This window comes from Mustela putorius, unplaced genomic scaffold (genome assembly GCF_011764305.1).
Source record: "Mustela putorius furo isolate JIRA1106 unplaced genomic scaffold, ASM1176430v1.1 tig00003853_pilon_pilon_pilon, whole genome shotgun sequence".
In the NCBI taxonomy this organism is placed as follows: domain Eukaryota; kingdom Metazoa; phylum Chordata; class Mammalia; order Carnivora; family Mustelidae; genus Mustela; species Mustela putorius.
In genome coordinates, this window is record NW_025422005.1 from 52,937,388 (window position 1) to 52,957,407 (window position 20,020).

General features: G+C 43.2%; 1 protein-coding gene and 1 long non-coding RNA gene across 4 annotated transcripts in view; one reads left to right on the forward strand and one right to left on the reverse strand.

Moving 5' to 3' along the window:
• Positions 1-2,292, reverse strand: part of JAK1 (Janus kinase 1) — a 127,364-nt gene extending 125,072 nt beyond the window's left edge. For 2 of the 3 annotated variants that reach the window (XM_004762938.3, XM_004762939.3), the window contains exon 1: positions 2,071-2,291. The gene's annotated coding sequence lies outside the window, so the exon portion shown is untranslated. Of the gene's footprint in view, positions 1-2,070 lie in introns of all 3 variants that reach the window. The other variant, XR_006601778.1, reaches the window with a different exon arrangement.
• A 3-nt stretch (positions 2,293-2,295) lies between these two features.
• Positions 2,296-19,733, forward strand: LOC101682924. The gene is made up of 3 exons (XR_006601779.1): positions 2,296-2,434; positions 16,695-17,058; positions 19,600-19,733. It is a non-coding gene; the product is annotated as an uncharacterized LOC101682924 (long non-coding RNA).
• Positions 19,734-20,020: the final 287 nt, after the last annotated feature.

Genomic DNA, 20,020 nt, shown 5'->3' on the forward strand with positions numbered 1-20,020 from the left:
TATTTTTCCAGCTTTTAAACAAATGCCTGAGTTGCAAAAATTCTGCAGCCTAATTCACCTTAATACCTTAATCTGTAAAGGGTGGATACCAAAAGACTAGAAAGATAATCAAAGTATAGCATTAACCAAACTGATACAAGACTGCTTAAATTAGAGCAAATTGAAATGTAGTTATAGAAATTATATTTTGGAAAATGTTTGAATTATTTTTATCTATACATGTATAATTTATTTACCCTCTATTATTTCCCAATGGTTGTAATTAGTATATCGTGGAACTGGGAATCAGTGTGGAGTGTGTCATCTCACATGGCAATCCTCAGATTTAAAAATAATTTTTGCAGCTATTTAGAGAAATTAAGATACAGTGAAAGAGCTGAGTTAATATGATATATAGAATTAAGAAGGGGTTGTGATTATTCCTATTCGTAAGTGTCCACAATCGCTCAGTATGATTACTTATGTCTTTAAACATGATCTGGACCTATATACATAGACATTTTTCTCCATAATACACAGTATGCTGTACCCCAAATGTCTAGTACCCTTATGGTCTCCATTAACCTTCGCCACAAAGTACAAAAGAACACACTGATCCTTCAGTAAGGACTCCCTGGTCTTAAAAAAATACCAGAGTCACCAAAAACAAAAGCAAGAAACAGCACAAAATGGGGTTTTGGAAAGGGAGGAAAAAAACATTTAATCAATGTAAAATGCTAATCTTAAAAAAAAAAAAAATTGCACTGTGTATATGCCCATGATTTGAATCCTTTTCTTAAAAATTTGCCAACAAAGACTCCATGATCACATCTAATTGTCTGCATTCTACTCATCACTTAACTATACAAGGTTTTTAATGCGTTTCTCCTGAAAGCAATGACAATTATACACCGCTGTGAACTACTGCCATGAGAGAAAAACCTATGGCTCGTAAAAAGAAAAAAGGAAAAAAAAAGTTAATAGCATATATTCAACAGGGGCAGAAGACAGACCGCTCACAGCTACATATTAGAAAAAGTGGCAGGGTCCTCTTCGCAACGGACACACAAGAATTCACAGAAAATACACAGTTTTTTGAAAAATGCGAACACCTGCAATAATCACACCTTTTATCTAGTCTCCTTAAAAAAGTTCCTTGGTAAAGAGACATCCAAGGCGCCCACATCCCTGGAACCTTGGGGGTGACTTGAGAGGGGTGTTTACTAGCCCGGCTAAAGCGACGTCTCCCTTTAAAGCTTGGCGACCACGCGTGGAATGGGTGAGGAGTAAGACAGAAGGCCAGAGACCAGCCCGAGTTTCAATTAATCAGTCCCACTACAGTAGAATTCGCACTTCCCCGGGGCTCGCTCTCACTGTTCCTCTTCCCTGGCCCTCTTCGCCCAGAACGCGTCGTCTTTCGCCGGTCTCGCTGGCTGCCTAGGGCCAGGGTCCCAAAAGAACGTGAAAGGAGAGGGGGCATTTCCTGATTCCACAGAGGACCCTCTTCTAGCCCCAAACATGGCCCCAACGCCCAGAAACTTTCCCTCGCTGGGATGGCAAAGGAGGAAGACGACGACGACCCTCGGCCTCCGTAGGGAGGCCGGAAAACCTCCTCTCGCCCCACCCACCCCCCACGACAGTTCTGCCGGAGAGCTGGCGGTCAAGTTCTCGGTGCAAGGGCGAGGGACGTCAGACCTCAAGCCCGCGCCTGTATCTCAGGGTGGTATAAACAGGATGTCAGCGCGTTCCAGGCTTGTTTATGAAAACTTGGTGTGAGCTCTGGGGGAGGGGGCGGCGAGCCTTAACCCCCCCCCCCTCCCGCTTCCCGGCCTGGGGCCCCCGCCCCCCCAACCTCCCAGCCACCGGCCGGCTCAGCTCGGCTGGAAATCCCCCGCTCCCCGCCCGCACCCACACGCCCCCAGCCCGCCCAGGCCCCCGGTCCAGCGCCGCGCTTGCTGAGTGGCCGGGGGTGCGCGGCTCGCCGAGGGCAAAGAGCGGCGGCCGCGTCGCCCGCCAGCGCCGGCGCTGCGCCCCTCGCCCGGCCGTCCGCAGCCGCCACAGGGTTCTCCACCTCCCCTCCGCGATACTCACCACTTCCGTGTGCGCCCAGGCTGGGGTAGGGGAGTGCTCCGGGTCACGGCGCAGGTCCCACTGCCGACTCGCTCAGCAGCCAGCCCCGCAGGGCCCCGGCGTGCGCGCGCCAGGGGGCTGAGGAGGGGGCGCGGGAGCCGCCACCGGGGCTGCGGCGCAGGCCCGCGCTCTCTGCGGCTGTTAGCTACTCCGCGGCCGCCGCGGCCTGCGCTCCGCGACGTTCCCGCTCCGCCCCGCCGCTGCCTCCGCTCCGCCCCGCCCCGCTCCGCCCCGCCGCTGCCTCCTCCTCCCAGGCCGAAGCCGGCTCCGCCTCCTCGTGATGTCACGAGCTACAGCCTAGGAAAGAGTGGGCGGAGGCCGCAAGGTAGGCGTAGGCTCTGCGGCGGAGCTGGTCCCTGCGCCTCCTGTCTTCCCGTCCGGTCCCCATCTGGTTTCGTTCATGCCCCCATCCTTCATTCGCTGCTTAACCGCGCCTTCTGGAGACACCAGTCTAGGAACGAGAGTTGTGCCAAGGCAGACAGTAAAACTGTCAAGTTTGGGCTACAGGTATATCCCTCCTAAGTTTGGGGTGTCCTCCACCACATGTTCCTGCACCGCGATGCCCTTACCACAGTCGTCTGCCCGTTGTCAGGCTAGAGTAAGAGGTGAGCTGCGTGGCCTTGACTACCAGCAACTTCAAAGCAAATAAATCTTATCTGAGAAAGACAAGTTACTGCAGATCCAACGCAGTGCTCGCTTCGGCAGCACATATACTAAAACTGCAGATCCAACGCATTCCGTAAAGAGCTCCTTTAAATTAAAAAAAAAAAAAAAAAAAAAACTTAGCTAACATTTGTTGATACCTAATGTATTAGGCGCTTTTCATTTTTTTTTTTTTACTAATAATCTCTCATAGTAGATATTATCCTCATTTTATCCATGAGAAAACAAATTGAGTCTTACTTATCTTAAAGTCACACTGCAGCCAGGACTCCTATCCTTGTAGATAGTCTATAGCCAAATCCTGACAATTTTGCTTCCAAGGTATCTCCAGTCCTTTTGTTTCTCTATTTCAACAACGTGATTCAAGCTCCCCTCATCTCTCACCTGAAGGACCACAAGCACCTCTCAAATCCAGGCTCTGCATCACTCCAGTCTCTAATTAATTTTCCACAGTGAGCTTTTAAAAGTTCAAATCTGTTCCGCTCTTGAGCTTGAAACACTCCAGCGCCTTCCCCTTGAAAATCCTTCTGGGCATGGTCAGGCTTCTACAGCTCAGGTCACTGTGGACTGAGGCTGCACCACCTGCCCTGATTTCACTAATCCTCCTGGAGGACTTCTGGTAACTTGGGGTAGGTTACTACTACTTAACCTAATACTAAGCAAGAAGTGCTGGTGTGGTACCTGGTGAGAAGAGAGCATTTGATTCTAGAGTTCTGGAATTTAGGTCTGGCTACCACCATTAGCCATCTGAGATACCCTAAACAATTTACAGCTTACTCATAAAAGTTGAAGGACCGTCTAAGAGACCTCCAAAGAGAAAGCCTTCTGGAAGGATGTAGAAGAATTCAGAGAAGACAGGAGAATCAAGCAGGGAGGGTCGTGGCCCAGTTGCCTCCACTTGTGGGTGTTTACGTGCATGTGCTGCCTCACCTGCCACTCAGGGCTCTTCCATCATATTCTTCATCTGTTAAATTGGGATATCTTCCTTATGGGGACTATACTGAAGACAAACAAAGATAATGCAGGCCTGGCACACGTTGTGGGCTTGATAAATCATCTTTATTGATCTGGGCCTTGAAGAATAAGTTGGGAGTGGATGAATGGAGACGGAAACATGAAAGGGCCACATTTCAGGGAAGGCAAAGAAAAAAGATCAAGGAAAGCCAGGACGGCAGCAATGACCCCTATTGTACCCAAGAATGAATCTGACTGCTATATAAATGGAATAAGGACAGAGGGCCTTGGTTGGGTGTATTTCCCTATACTGGGCATTGCACTAAGAGCTGAAGATTCTGGGAAAAGAGACCCAGTTCCTGACCTCTGATGCTCACATTGGGGTGAAATAACAGGTGAGTGTTCAGTGTGATTCATGCTCTGCGAAAACTGGTCATAGAGGAGAATTACCCAACCTCCCCTTGGCAAATCAGGAAGAAAAGAAGAAACTACAAGCAGCAGATAAATCACAGGAGCCCAGGCGGGGATCATGGCATATTTATTTACATAGTAACACACACAGGTGGTATGGCTGAGGAAAAGATGAGAGTTATGCACAAACCTTATCTGAAAGACACCATGTGTTCTTGAGGTATTTAAGCATGTTTTTATTATACAAGAGTGGTCTTAGGGCAGAGTTTCTCAGCCTCAGTACTATTGACATTTAAGCCCAGAAAATCCTTTCTGTGGGATGCTTACTGTGTATTGCAGGAATTCTAGCAGCATCTCTCTCCTCTAACCACTAGATGCCAGTAGCAATCCCCCTCGCTTCTCCTTCACGCCCCTCAGCCCCCCACCCACCTCCTGGCCCAGTTATGACAATCAAAAATGTCCTCAGGCATTGCCAAATGTTCCCTGGGGGACAGAAACCACCCCTGTTGAGAACCACTAATGTAAAAATAAGGTGGATGACGGATTGAAAGACAAAATTAATGTCCATAGCATTGTAGAGCTGCAGGCTACAAGTGATGACATCAATATTTAAAGCAGTGGACTAGGGAGGGATAAACATGAAAGTGTCCAAAGCCTGAAGAGGTAGAATAAACTGCATGGTAACTCATTTAGATGTGGGAGCTGAGGCAGAAGGAAGAGCCTCACGTGACCAAAATTGTTCAAATTAGTTGACAAGTCGACTAAGAACAACACCAACTAAATTGGATAAGGAATTCAATTTTATGTTTGAGAATAGAAAAAAATTGGAAAGTCACCCTAAAAGGAACATACGAGAGAGAGAGAGAGAGAGTATAAAAAGAGAACTACCCATATTTCCTTCTGATATGTAACATATAGCATAAAACCTGCAAGCCTTGGGGCGCCTGGGTGGCTCAGTGGGTTAAAGCCTCTGCCTTCAGTTCAGATCATGATCCCAGCATCCTGGAATGGAGCCAAATCCAGATCTCCGCTCTGCAGGGAACCTGCTTCCCCTTCTCTCTCTGCCTGCCTCTCTGCCTACTTGTGATCTCTGCCTGTCAAATAAATAAATAAAATCTTTAAAAAAAAAAAAAAAACCTGCAAGCCTACTACAACTATTCATATAAATTGAACTAAACCAAATGCAATGAAGCAGAAAGCTCTTACCAGGGAAATTCTCAAAAAAACAACACCATCCAACCAGCAATCATACACATGGGTTCCCCATGTAAATCTTCATCAAAAAAGTGTTTGCTCACCAGTCTGCTTCTCTGGAAAAGGTTAGATTACAACGGGGAAATAAATTCAAACAGTTAGGTTTGCCTCAAAAAGTTGAACTGAACAAAACTAAAATACCCTTGTACAGATCATGAAGTTCAATTACAAGGACTTGGAAACTAGAGAAGAGAGATTTAAAAATCATAGTAATTTTACAATCCTAATATATAGTTGATCATATTATATATTTTCTTCCAGTTTTTTTTTACTAGGTATATTTTTTTAAATTTTATTTATTTATTTGACAGACAGATCAAGTAGGCTGAGAGGCAGGCAGAGAGAGAGGGGGAAGCAGGCTCCCTGCTGAGCAGAGAGCCAGATGTGGGGCTCCATCCCCAACCCCCCCAGATCATGACCTGAGCTGAAGGCAGAGGCTTTAACTCACTAAGACACCCAGGTGCCCTGATTAAGTATAATCATGGTGTGCATGTAATTTTATAAGTTGTTCCTTAAATTTATTTTAATTTATGAGCATTTTCCATGGTACTACAAAAGTCTTTATAACTAATAAATTTCTTCATGCAAATAGATAATAATTAAATATATACTATTTAGACAATTTCTTAGGAGAGACTTACAGAAATGGAATTATTGAGTAAAATGCACTGCATATTTTTGGAGTCCTGATTCATAGATACATATTGGCACACATTGTAGGGTTCTGCAACAATGAACGTTATTTTTTTTTTTTTAGAGTGAGTGAGAGAAAGAGCACGCGCGAGAGCAGGGCAGAGGGAGAGGGAGCCTGTTTCAGGATTCACTCCCAGAACCCCAGGATCATGACCTGAGCCAAAGGCAGACACTTAACCAACTGAGCCACCCAAGTGCCCCAAATGATATCATTTTAAAATGATTCACATATTTGGGGCACCTGACTGGCTCAGTTGGTAAAGCATGCAACTCTTGATCTTGGGGTTATGAGTTAGAACCCCACACTGGGTGTAGAGGCTACTTAAAATAAAATTTAAAGGGGTGCCTGGAATTAAAGCATCTGCCTTCAGCTCAGGTCATGATCTCAGGTACTGGGCAGCAAGGAACCTGCTTCTCCCTCTCCTCTTCGCTCGTGCTCTCTCTCTCTCTCAAATAAATAAATAAAATAAAATCTTTAATTAAAAAAAATTTTTCCAGGGCACCTGGGTGGCTCAGTGGGTTAAGCCTCTGCCTTCAGCTCAGGTCATGATCTCAGGGTCCTGGGATCAAGCCCTGCATCTGGTTCTCTGCTCCGTGAGGAGCCTGCTTCCTCCTCTCTCTCTGCCTGCCTCTCTGCCTGCCTCTCTGCCTACTTGAGATTTCCGTCTATCAAATACATAAATAAAATATTTTTTAAAAAATTGTTTTCCATTTTCTTATACTCAAGTATTTTGGCTATTGTGGGTTTTTGTTTGTTTATTTGCATTGTGGTTTCCTCTGCAACTCTTTAAGAAGTCATCCTCTCTCCTTAGGTTAGACAAATGAAAACAACGAATATTTGTTGAGTACCAAATTATGTGTTAGGCACTATTCTGCACTGTAAATACAGCAGTGAAACAAGACAGGGAAAGTTCCTAGTTGGAGAGGATAGCTGAAAACTAGAAAATGAGACAATAATTAGAATAATGTCCTAGAGTGATATATGTTAAGAGGTTGGGGGGGGAGATTTAAGAGATAGGAAGGATGACACAATTGTTTGTTTTGCATTACTCTGGGTTTTATACAGATCAGTGCTTTAAATGTCCGATATTTAAACCATCTGAATTTTCAGTTGTTGCTCCAAAAGGTGTCTGAAATGCTATTTGTTTTAAATTAAGATTGTCATTTATATTGAAAATGTAGTATTCAATAAATGTTCTTTATTTAACAATACCTTTCCCTTATCCCGCCCTCCAAAGAAAAAGGAAAAGTAATATAAAATGTTAGGTCTTTCACCTCTAAACTGAATTTAGACAGTAACTGAACAGATACAGATGTGGTCTCTAATCCATTGAACTAGCCTCCTTCACTTCTAGGTTATATGATAATTGTGCGCTTATCTTAATAAGAAACAGGTCAATGGCTTTCCAAAGTGCAGTCTCTTACTGTATGCCCACCAGTGATGTATAAAATTTTCGTGGCTCCATAGCTTCACCATACTTGTATTACCAGTCTTTTTGTAATTCTAGCAATTCCAGTGGGTTTGAAATGATCGCTTGTGTTGTCCCAAAGAATAAAGAATGATGAGAATTTTTCATGTGCTTCTTTGCCATATGAATGAGTATCTTCTATTTTTGAAGTGTCTAGTCAAGTCATTCTCTTTTTTATTAAATCAGTATTTTATCTTCTTATATCACTTTAAGAATGAATTCTATTCCGGATATATGTCTTTTATTGTTGACATGTTTTATAGATAGCAATGCGAATTGCTACAGATAGCAGTGCCGTTTTAATTGCATTTTTGCATTTTGTTTTAATTGCATTAAATTGAGTGCATTTCAAACAACAAAGGTCTTCATTTTGATTATCCTCCTTGTCAATTTCTAAAAGGTTTTGATGTATGTTTTTTGTGTCACATTTAGGAAATCTTTGTTTAATCCAGGATAATATGTTCATCCATTTTCTTCTAGAAAATTCATAACTTCAGTTCTTGCTTTAAGTTCTCGGATTCAATTCATATCTAAAAACTTTTGTATAATCTCTGATTTTTTAGTACATGGATAACCAAGTGTTCCAATAAAATTTATTTTTAAAAAAAGTATTAGTCTCCTTCTAAGGTGGAGAAATTATCACACTTACAGGAAAGAAATCCTTTCCCATTGCCTACTACCATGAAAACAGTAGGCCTTCAACAATGTTGATAATGATAGACTGAAAGTAAGAAAATGAAGTCTGATTAAGTGTAATGGGGAAGCAAAAGGGATGTATATAAATTTTTGCCTAGAAGGAATAATATATGACGTAGAGTAAAAGTTCAGTAGATATTTGCTAAAGTATAATTCAGAAAAAGAAAAAAGATGAAAACAATGGAATCACATAGGATGTCCAGTAAATGTCCAGTTGAAAACCTTCTGGACTAATATTATTGAAGGAACACTGTCCAGAAGGTTGATGTTTCTATCATTCATTTTATGAGAGGATCAGTACTGCCCTAAAATTATTGCTTGAGACACACCTTGATGTTGATTTGGAGAACTTCCTTGGCTCATTCCTGTTAAGACACGAGGTTCATCTTCCTTAAAGACTTCAACTCTCTTAAGATGTCCACTCTGCCCTTAGCCCAACTGTCCCATAGCTGAGCAGTAAAGGTGGTTTAGGAGTACTCCAGATCTAAGTTTGAGTTTCAGCTCAGCTTTGCCACTTAGCAGCTATAGACCCCAGGCAAGCTCCTAAATTAATCCTCAGTTTCCTCATATATAAAATGGTAATAAGTAGTATCATTCAATGATTATGAAGATCAAGTAAAAAGGGATATGCACACTCACTGTTTCAACTACATATGATGCATGGATTGCCCTCACTTTTCTAGTCACTAACTGGGGAGCATATATTATTAGTTTAGGTGCTTCAAGAAGCAACTACGACAGGATTAGATAAGCAAGAGATTTATTGGGAAAATATCTGTAAAAGGAGAGAAAGCAAGAGAAGGAGAGGGAAGCAACCCAACCATGTTGCAGCTCCAATATCTGTGGAAGGAAAGTAGAGGAATGGGAAGAAGGGATAGATAGAGGCTATTTCCAAGAAAAATGTCAGGGAAGCCCCTTGGGAGTCCTCAGGCCAAGTGGTTGCCGCTCACATAGTATGCTTGCCATGCTCAGTCGTGGGCATGGGAAGCCCAGTTCCCACACAAACATGGTAATGGATCACACAGAAGAGCTGGAACTCTCCGTCAGCCATGCTCCCTGCAGGAGGACATCTGAGCCGTACAGTTTCATGGTGGCTACATTCTACCCATCACACTGCTCAGGTCTGCATCTGTAGTAGTTTCAGGGAGTAGGACCTCCACAGGTCTGTGGACCCGTCTTTCTGCAGGCAAATATAGAAAAGGTGGTTAATGATGCAAACAATGGCCAGGTCACTAGTGTTGGTCTCAGAGCCACAGCTGGTTCACGTCCTCTCCTTTTTCTGTCCCTTCTTTTTGTTTGTTCGTTTGTTTTCTCTTCTGTCCGTTCTAAATTCCTCTCATACCTAGCTATTAGTCTGGCAGGTCCTGCTGGCTTTCCTGGTGAAGTGACCCAAGTCTTCCTTCTGGAGGGATCTGAGCCTTTTGCAGTCACACCCTTCCCAGGCCAGGAGAGCTGAACACTTCCAGTCATAGTTCCGATGGGGCAAGTGAGTGCCTGAAGAGGCCCCAATGGTTCTCCTGGGTTCCACCCATGTTTCTCCCTAGCTGCATGTATAAAAGGAACTCTACCTCCTGCTGTTGAAGAGGGATTTTCCCTGCCATAAATGGTTGACTCTTTTTCCCTTGCTGGTCCCTGGAGACAAGGAATCCAAAGGGCCTTGGTGACAGCTATAATTCATAAGCCCAAAAGACTCTTGTTACATCCCCTGGCAAGGGCCCAGGACCTCTAACACTCGAAGAGACCAGAATGTGGGCAAAGTTTCCCAGTAAGCCATTAGGAGTGAGGGTAAATGGTGCCACGCCTGCTCTGATTCCTTGGTTCCTGGATCCAGTTACCCTCCTAAGTGTGGACACACAATCATACAGAGGTCTCAGCTTTAAAGCGTATCCTACAGGAAGACAACCCGGTCTCTCAGAGAGTTTCCTCTGATCTGTCATTTCAAGTGTGCCTTTCCAAGGCCTCCAGCATTCTACAAGGTCTGCTGCTCTAGATGGTGTCATATGGGATATATATGGCCAGAGGATCACGTGATCCCAGGCCCCCTCTTTCTTAGATTTTATGTAGTACCTTTGTTGTCTGCACACTTGACCCTTGGGACACCATGAGCTGTTAATCCTGTTTATCCTGTTATTCCATAATTCCTACAGGCCGAGCCCCTGTGGCCACCCCTCTATCTCTACTGGTGATTATGGTACCATGGCCTCATGGCTTCTGATAGGTAAGCACTTCCAGCTGGTCTCTGTTCTTTAGAAAAAGCCCCCTCATGCCCGTGGCTATTAAGGAGCCCAGCTCTGAGACCACTCTCCTCCTTTAATCCCAGACCTTCAGAAGTGACTTCTTAGTGACTCTGCTACTTCTCTTGGCAGTACATTCTTAACAGTCTTGGTGAATGGTATGTCCTTTGGGTCTCCCATGAAACGTAATTGTCTCATGGGGCTTCTGGTCTGACATGATATTTTAACTCTAAGTGCCCCTTTCCTCAACTTCTTAATCCTTCCTCTGCCTTCTGCTGGGGCAACTCAGGCATCTCCACTTCACCCAGGTTTGGCCATCCCTTTTTCCAGGCGTCTAAGCAGCCATCCCGTGTATTCCGAGGTGAGTTTGCCTCATCCTCTCAGGTCCTTGTTAGGATGTTAAATGCTGTGTCCTGAAAAAGAGCTCTTAGGTCTGAGCTCCAGATAATTATAATGCTCTCCGGCAAGGTTACTTATCATTTGTGTAACTGATTATATTTCCCCTGTTGATTGTTAGGAAGCTCAGAATCCAATTTTAGTCGTACTTTTTTTTTTTTTTTAATGATTTAGTTATTTATTTGAGAGAGAGCACATGGAGCAGGGGGAGGGGCAGAGGGGGAGACAGAGAATCTCAAGCAGACTCTAAGCTCAGCATGGAGCTAGATGGAAGCTCATCTCACGACCCTGAGATCATGACCTGAGCCGAAACCAAGAGTCAGATGACTGAGCCACCCAGGTGCCCCCAGTCATACATGTTTTATATACAGGAATTATATATCTTACGTACTATCTTTGGAACAGCTTCAACTTTCTGCTCACTTCCTACTGACTCTTTCTATGGCATTTATTCAACACACTATCTGCCCAGTACTGTGCTAAGTGCATATATATTATCTTGTTCAGTCTTGGCCTTCCTTACTGTGGGATCTTGGGCAAGATACCAAATTTCTATACGATTGTATTTTTTCACCTGTGAGGAAAATCCTAACATGATAGGGTTATCATGAGGATGAATAATCATGAGGATGAATAATCTAATAACTAATATCATTAGTTATTAGAAGACACTCAAGTTTTTTTATTAAAAAAGTCCAAATATCTGATATAATTATAAGACATCAATGTAGTAATTTCTGAAAAGATGAACATCCATTTATCATAAAAGCACTCAATATACAGAGTATTACTAATCTTATTTATTATGGCTTAATCTAACAGAAGGCTTTTGTGGTCATGTAATTAATAGCACTGTATAACGGAATCAATAAAACTATTATAATGAATGTTCATACAGAAGTGTTCATTTATGGGATATATATATATATAAAATATTATATATACATAGGATAAATGAGATGAAGGCCCCACTGGAAGGCAGTGAACCCAAGGATTTTTTTACTTCAAAATCTGTCCCATTTTTTAGGAATATCAGATTGCTTTGGACTGACTTACTAGCTCTAATAATGGGCTTATTCTACCCCAGGGACTTAGTATACTGCATTAATAATGAAAACACATTTTGACAGCCAACCTTAGAGTCTGGAAAGGCCACTGGATCATAAAGCATGGGACCTAACTGCCCAGTGAGCTCTGTGACCAACCAAGGAAGCACAAGGCTGTCTGTTTAACCTCTCTGAGCTCATACTTCTCTTCAGTTAGAGCACATGATTTTATGACATCTGTCAACATCAAAATTCTGTGCATCTTCATTTTTTAAGCTCACAGTATCCTTTTAAAAGTGACTGGCCAATAAATCATATTTGCATTTGGAGTGGAAAACCTAAATTACATGCTTAAGAGCAATAGAAAAATCAATTTTAGTTTAACGAGAATTAAATTTCATTTCTCCCCAAGTTCTAATTTTCTGTTTTTTTGGCAACAGAGTAATATCTAGGACTCATAGATTCTCAGAGGTCAATTCAACTCAGTTCAACAACATTTATTCAGTACCAGTGTATGCCAAGTACATACGAAACTCTTAAGTTTCTGGGACTATGATGCAAGATACCCATGATCAGTAACAATCAACTCAGTAACTATGTGTGTAGGATACACACTCAGCCTGTAGCAAGGGTTGTCCTGAGACTGTGGTATAGAGAAGAAAAGGCAAAACATCCCTCTGAAAAATAAACAATCAAGTTTCAAATGGTTGACACAGAAGGGAAATGGCATAAGATTTCAGAGACAGGAAATGTCCCTGAAAATCCAGGTAGACTTCTTGGAGGGTGAGATGTGACTTGAACCTTGAAGGATACCAAAAAACAAAGAGGTGGAAAGTGGTAAGCCTACTTAGATGGTATTTATATCCTTCCCAGAATTTTTAGGATTAGGCTTATTTTTAGAGGTGAAATACATGTGTGTGTTGACTTTACTCAATTTTAGGTATCACGACAGCAGAAACCACACATAATATTTATAGACTTCAGCACGACAGATGTTTACGTTGTGCCTACTGTATGTCAAGTACAGTACTGGGTAAGCTTTGGAGGGGAGGGAAAGGTAAAGAAGGAAAGAGAAAGAAATCAGAGATATAACTAGGAAATCAGCTGAGGCCCCTTTGCCTCTCAAAGATCTGGGTAAACTTGGTTTGAACCCCCAACCCTTAATCTGGCCTGTGGAAGTCTACAGCCCTTCCCAGAGCTGGATGACATCCAAAAGGACACTTTCACTTCCTCACACCTAATCTGTTCTGCACAATGTGGAAATGAAACTCCGTCCCTTCCCGGTTTTCCCATCAAGACACTCACACAAATGTGCCTTGCTTCGATTGTCATTGCTGGAGACGCGGGGAATGGCAGGGAGAAATCACAGCTGCTCTCTCCCTTTTCCCTCTGCCCTCCCTCCTCTCTTTGCCTCACTCTCTCCATCCCAGACCACCCCCAAGAATTGTACATTCTCCCTGTAGTACCCACAGCAAGTGCCCCATCCCCACCCCTAGCATCCAGGTCCTCAGGTTCCAACATTCTGCCTCAAGCTCTCCAACAGATTCTATTATACCCAATTTTCCACACATAGATGCGTCTAGCCCCAGGAGGAATTTTGGCACCAACTATTAAGAGATGGTGATATTCTCCCCACCTTGTTACAAAGAGAAAGATATGGGTGACTCTTAGAGAGTTTGACTCCCAAAGTTGCAATGGGATTACAAAAGCAAGAGAGAGGGCAGGAGGGGGTTATGGCGGGTTCCTTGACCTCTTCCAACTGGTCTCTCTCCCCCACACATTCATACAGCAGGTCCTATGTGCATCACTTTTGGGGAACCTGTTTCTGCTGCCTTCTATTGCTATCTCTCCTTCCATCTGTCCCTGTGTCATGTTTCTGACCAGAAATTTTGTGGCTCCAAGATAGCAGCATTTCTGTTTTCACCCCAAAACTCTCATGAGTCATGGGCCTCCCTGATGGGTCTGGGAGGTCCTGCTTGCGGGAGCTGTATAATTTGCCTAGTTTCACAATACCTTCCCCAGATTTTCTCCCAAAATATCATATAGCAGGAATTTGTTTCAATTAAAATAAATTAACAGAGGCACCTGGGTAGCTCAGTGGGTTGAGCCTCTGCCTTAGACTCAGGTCGTGATTTCGGGGTCCTAGGATCGAGCTCCGAGTTGGGCTCTCTGTTCTCAGCGGGGAGCCTGCTTCCCCCTCTCTCTCTGCCTGCCCCTCAGCCAACTTGTGATCTCTCTCTGTCAAATAAATAAATAAAATCTTCAAAAATAAATTAATTAATTAACATTATCTCTAAGGATGCATTTAATATGTAACCAATTAGCTTGAGATGGCTGGAGATGTCCATTTGTGTTACACCGAGGAGGAACCGAAAAGGACCAAGGTGTACTAAGGTACCCTAGGCGCCAGCGACCTGCTGCCCTTCTCACAATCATCTCTTCAGGTGAGATGAGGTTATTTGCCAAAGGTCACACACTTCAGAGCAGACACTAGAAGCTTAACGCAAGAATATCTGGGTTCCAAGTTCCTGCTCTTTGCACTACATCACATTGCTAAAATAATAATGCTCCTTTAGGATCATTTGAATTTTCATTTTTAAAAAGAAGAGCAGTTATTTGATGGGATACAAACGAAAGACCTCCCTAATGTTAGAGTCCTGGAGTTGTAGAAAGAAAAGTGACTCCTTGACCTTGAACCAGTGGTTTCACCTTTCTGAGCTTCAGGTTACGCATTTGTACACACAGTTTTACAGAGATGACATCAACACTAACTTAAATTACATATATATCTATTTATTATATAGTTAATTTAACATCTTAATCTAACACTGTCTGGCAAGTAGAACTCCTGCTTCCTTTTGCAGAACATAAAATGGGAGTTGACAGCTCTGACAGTTCATTTAGTTGGGCAGCTGTTTTTAATTGGGCTAACATATTACATTATTTGGAGGGGCATTAGCTGAGTTCTACATGAGCAGATTAATCATTAATTCAACATCACCCAGAAGCAGCCACAGAACTTGGAGGTAAGCTGGCATCAGCATCATAGAAAGCCCTCCTCTACAACCACTATGACTGACCCCTACAGGAGGTGCTTTCAGATTGTTGCTATCAGCCCAAGTAGGAGGTAAGAGGGTTTGAGGTATTTGCATTATAAAACGTGGGGAAGGGGCACCTGGGTGGCTCAGTGGGTTAAAGCCTCTGCCTTCAGCTCGGTCATGATCCCAGGGTCCTGGGATTGAGCCCCGCATCGGGGCTCTCTGCTCGGCAGGGAGCCTGCTGCCCCGCCCCCCGCCCGCCTCTCTGCCTACTTGTGATCTCTGTCAAATAAATAAATAAAATCTTAAAAAAAAAAAAAAAAGTGGGGAAGTTTTGGAGGCTTGTTTGGGGAGATGGATCCAGTCTTCCTAGTCCCTCATACACCAAGAGCCTACTGGCTCATGTTTCTAGGAGCAGTCTTGACTGTGAATTGGAACTGGGTCTTTGAATCAGAACTCTGCCTATTCCTAGATGTGAGACTTTGGGTTTAAAATCTGTTTTCTCATCATAAAATGGGGATGGTTACATTTTCTGTCTTCTAAGGTTGTTGTGAAAATAAAGTTACAGAATGAATTTAAAGCATTTAAATTATAGTCTGTGGCACATTGGAAGCCCTAAAAAGAGTTGGTTATTATTTTATTAGCAGGGACCAGGGCCTTGGAGCCCTAAGATGCAAGGCAATAGAAGGGGAAAGGAAAGGCTCCCTGTTGCTGGAGGATCAAGTTCAGTGTCACAGTAAAGCATACAAAGTCTGTCATAGTCTGGCCCCAAACTCATTACCCTTTGGTCACCTGCACATACTCCGCATGTTTTTTGCTCTGCAAAAAACCTCCTCAGTGACCCGAGAGAAGCAGGATCCATTCTTTGGTTTCACAGAGTACTTCGCATATACTTTTGTACTTTTCCTTCTCATACCTTATTCCCACTATTCATTTGCCTACCTGTCTCCATTCTATCAACCACATCCCAGGCTGTGAATTTATGGAGTCCAGGACAATATATCATCTTTGTATTTGCAGCCATTCCATAAATCTTGGGTGGATGAATGATGGGTGGGTGGATGGATAGATGAATGGATGGATAAGCAACATGGGAAAACACAGTGACTTGGTCAAGGGATTAAGACCAGGTACCTGGGATAGAAGGTAAGTCTTTGTTTGCTTGACAGATTTTCTTAAGCCCAAGTGTAGAGGACATGCCATTTGCAGAATCATTTGCCTAATAGGGGTGGTTGGGTAATCTGTATGTGTCTTTCAGGGAAGCATTTCTGGCTGGTAGCTCCTGGCAGGGCCAGTATCAAGCAGAACATGTTAGCAACCACGGAGCCAAGGCCTCTAAGTCCTCCTGCTGTCTTCAAGGTCAATATGTTAAGCAGGTAGGAGCAACAGGCCCTTCCAGGTGTGGTCAGTTGCCAGTGGGGCAAACAGACTCATTGGCAAGGCCCATTGTCCCTGTGATTATGTTCACTGTAAACAATGATGCAAGATCTAAAGATAGAAAGTGGGTATGAGATGCGATTCCCACAGAGGATAGACCATCTGAGGATAACATTTCAAAGTACCTGGAATATAAAACATTTCAGAACATAAGGCAATACAAAGGGAGGTTATATATCTTGACTTTTCAGGAATCATCCTATTTTCATTTTATTTTTTTCTCGTTAAAGGCAAATGAAAATGATACTTATTGATTAATCACTAATTATGTACTTTACACTTTTTTTTTTAAAGAAGTGATGCGCTCAAGTCAACTCCCACTGGCAAATGAGAACAGACCGTGTGCATGTCTCCTCAACTCCAGATTAGATGATTTCACACTGGAGCCTTAAATGAAAGACCTGGATGAGCACCACATGTGCCAGCTGCTCTTTGCTGACTGGACCAAAGCTGCAGCCAAAGCTAGAGGAACTAAGGAATGAATATTGCACTTGCTTCAAGCTCTGGTACATGGAGGAAAGAACCTCTGCAGCTTCAGACTACAGCTGGTGCTTCATGAATAAGAGATGATCTGGGACCAGCTACCACTCCGGAAGTGCTGCTCTTGCCCATGAGCCAGTATGTCTGCCTGTCCAACCTGGAACCCATGGCCACTCCAGTGAGTACTGCTTCACCTTCTGTTGGCCAGGCTCTGGCAACATGCAGAGCCCAGACATCATTGCACCCTGTCTGTATTCAGTACCCCCTGCAATTATTGTTTAACACTGTGGCCAAGTTGAACCTGGCTTCCTCGTGCCCTGGTTGCCCAGCAGGGTGGAACTGACGGGTCCCTCTTGGGAGCAGAGTTCTGTTTCAGGTGGGCCACAGCTGGCCAGGGCAAGTTCCTACCTGGCTCTCATTCATCCCTGTCCCTGCTTCATGACTCCTTATCCCTCCTTCTGTCCTTTTCCTTCTCCTCTGCCATATACACACACTACAGGGCTAAGGCTGCCAGCACCTTGCTCAACCCACCTCTCCCTGCAGTGGACCACAGTCTGGAAATAAGCATAAATGTATAGGCATCCCAGGGGCCAAGAGCTACCCCAGCCACAGCCCTGGGCCTTTGCCTGCCACTGTCACTGTCTCTCAGAGCTAGGCTTCTGCAGCACCCAAAACTACATGAGGCCCATAACAACAAAAATTCCAGGGTGTGGGGTTGTGATTAGAGGGAGGGATGCTGGGGTGAAAGGCTGCCTCCTATTCTAGGGCCCCGGCAGTCCCCAGTGAGCCAGGAGTTTGGCTCTCTGAAGTGGGAAGAGGGTGCTGGCTCAGGGCTCTGAGGGCTGGCATGTAGGCCATCTTGAAACCACAGCATTTTCCTCTAACACACCCAAACATTCAGGCAGCTTGGGAGTTCCAAGCTGTCAGCTTGGCAGAGTCTTATTTACCACAAAAAGGGAATTTAGACAGGGGAGGGGGAAATTGGGCTCCCATTTGGGGCCACCAACCCTAATGGCAGAGTTCTACCCCCTCCTCTTGCCTTGGCCCCCAGTGTGGGGGAGATTTTGGACACTACCTCTTGTCTGAGAGACATTCTTTGTGGTTTCCACATTGCCTTTAGATAATAACTGTTAGCTATCAGCTTTTTAGAAGATTTTTTTATAAGCAGAAAAAAAAGTTGAAGTAAAATTTTGCTAATGTTTTTAAAAAGTGAAAAGACAACCCACAAAACGGGACAGAATATTTGCAAGTCATGTATCTGATAAGGATTTAATATCCAAAATATGTAAGAATTCCTACAGCTTAACCTAAAAAACTCAATTAAAAAATAAACAAAGTACTTGAATAGACATTTATCCAAAGAAGATATACAAATGGCCAGTAAGTGCATTAAAAATGCTCTGTATCATTAGTCATTTGGAAATACAACTTAAAACCGCAGTGAGATACCACGTCGTATCTACAAGGATGGTTATAAAAATGAAAATGGAAATAATAAGTGTTGGCAAAGGATATGGAGAGATTGGAACCCTCATCTCCTGATGGTGGGAATGTAAATTGGTGCTGTCCCTGTGGAAAAAAGTTTGGCAGTTCCTCAAGAAGTTAAACATAGAATTGCCCTATGACTGAGCAATTCCACTCCTGGTATACACCCAAAAGAATTGAAAAAAGGACTCAAATAGGCACTTGTAAGCCAGTGTTCATTGCAGCTTTATTCACAATAGCCAGAAGGTAGAAACAATCCAAGTGTCCATCAACAAACAAATGGATAAACAAAATGTGGTAGATACATATAATTAAGGTACTCAGCCATAAAAAGGAATGAAGTTCTGTCTGATACATGCTATCACATGGATGAATCTGGAAAGTCAGACACAAAGGGGCAGATATTGTATGAAATATAAGAATATAGGAAATATCGAGAATAGACAAATTCATAGAGACAAAAGTACATTTAGTGTTTATCAGGGGCTGAAGGAAGAGGGAATAGGAAATTTTGGCTTGATGGGTACAGAGTTTCTGTTTGGGGTGATGGAAAATATTTAGAAATAGATCATGGTGGTGGTTACACCACATTTTCAATAATTAATGCCACTGAGTTGTACACTTTAAAAATGGCTAAAATGGCACTTTTTATGTTATATATATTTCACTACAATTAAAAAAAAACTAATTAGACTGTTCTTGTCAACCGTCCACTGAATTTTCCAACATCTTTTCTGCCTCTTTTGAGCCCAGTGACCTAATGTTGCCTACTTCTCTCCCAATTGTTTTTTCCTCCATGTTGTACATTTGGCAACACCTGTGGAGAAGTGTGCACCAACCAGCCCTTCGTGCCAGCCAACCCCCACCGCCCTGACAGAAAGTGCTGATCTAGAACACTGGGTATCAGGGAAAGAACTTTAAAAGGAGTACAAAAATATGTTGGTAGTGTAAATATGTATGGATAAAAAGTACACTGAATAAAAGTTCTAGAAAGCACAGTAAACCACACTGGATAGCTCTAGAAACTTATGCAGAGAGATGAGCTTTTTTCCTGGATCACCTCCCTGGGTAATTTGGAGAACAAAGCTAAGGCATCTCAACCTCCTGGGGTAGATTGTCCCTCCAAATATTAGGCCACAACGACTGGATCTCTTTAAAAGATTTAGACCAGCCCTTATTGTGCTAATCCTTTAATGTCCTCTGTATTTACACTCTGTTATTTTGTTTTTGCTAGGTTTGGCAAAATGTCTGCTTGACTACCTGGTCTTTTCACGGTTATCTTGAAGCTCCAGGGTGTTTTTCCATGGGCCAGAACTTTGCTTTATAAAGTAAGAGCTTTCAACGTAATAGATCCCCGGTCTCTGTTCTATCTCCCAGGTCTGCCAACAAGTCAAGGAAGAGGGAACTCCAATTGCTTTTTTTTGCTTTAGAGGCCTAAATGTATTTTTTAGGTACATTTGTAAAAAGTCTGGTTTTTAAATCTTAGGGTAAAATTGTATACAATGGTGGTTAAGAGTTGAGGCACTGGTGTCCTCAGATGTTCAACTCTGGCTCTGCCCCTACTGTGTGCGCCTTGAAAAAGTCTGCCCTGTACAGTGGAGGGTAATAACACCTAGCTCAGACAATTATGGTGAGGTCTAAATGAGGGAAAGTAC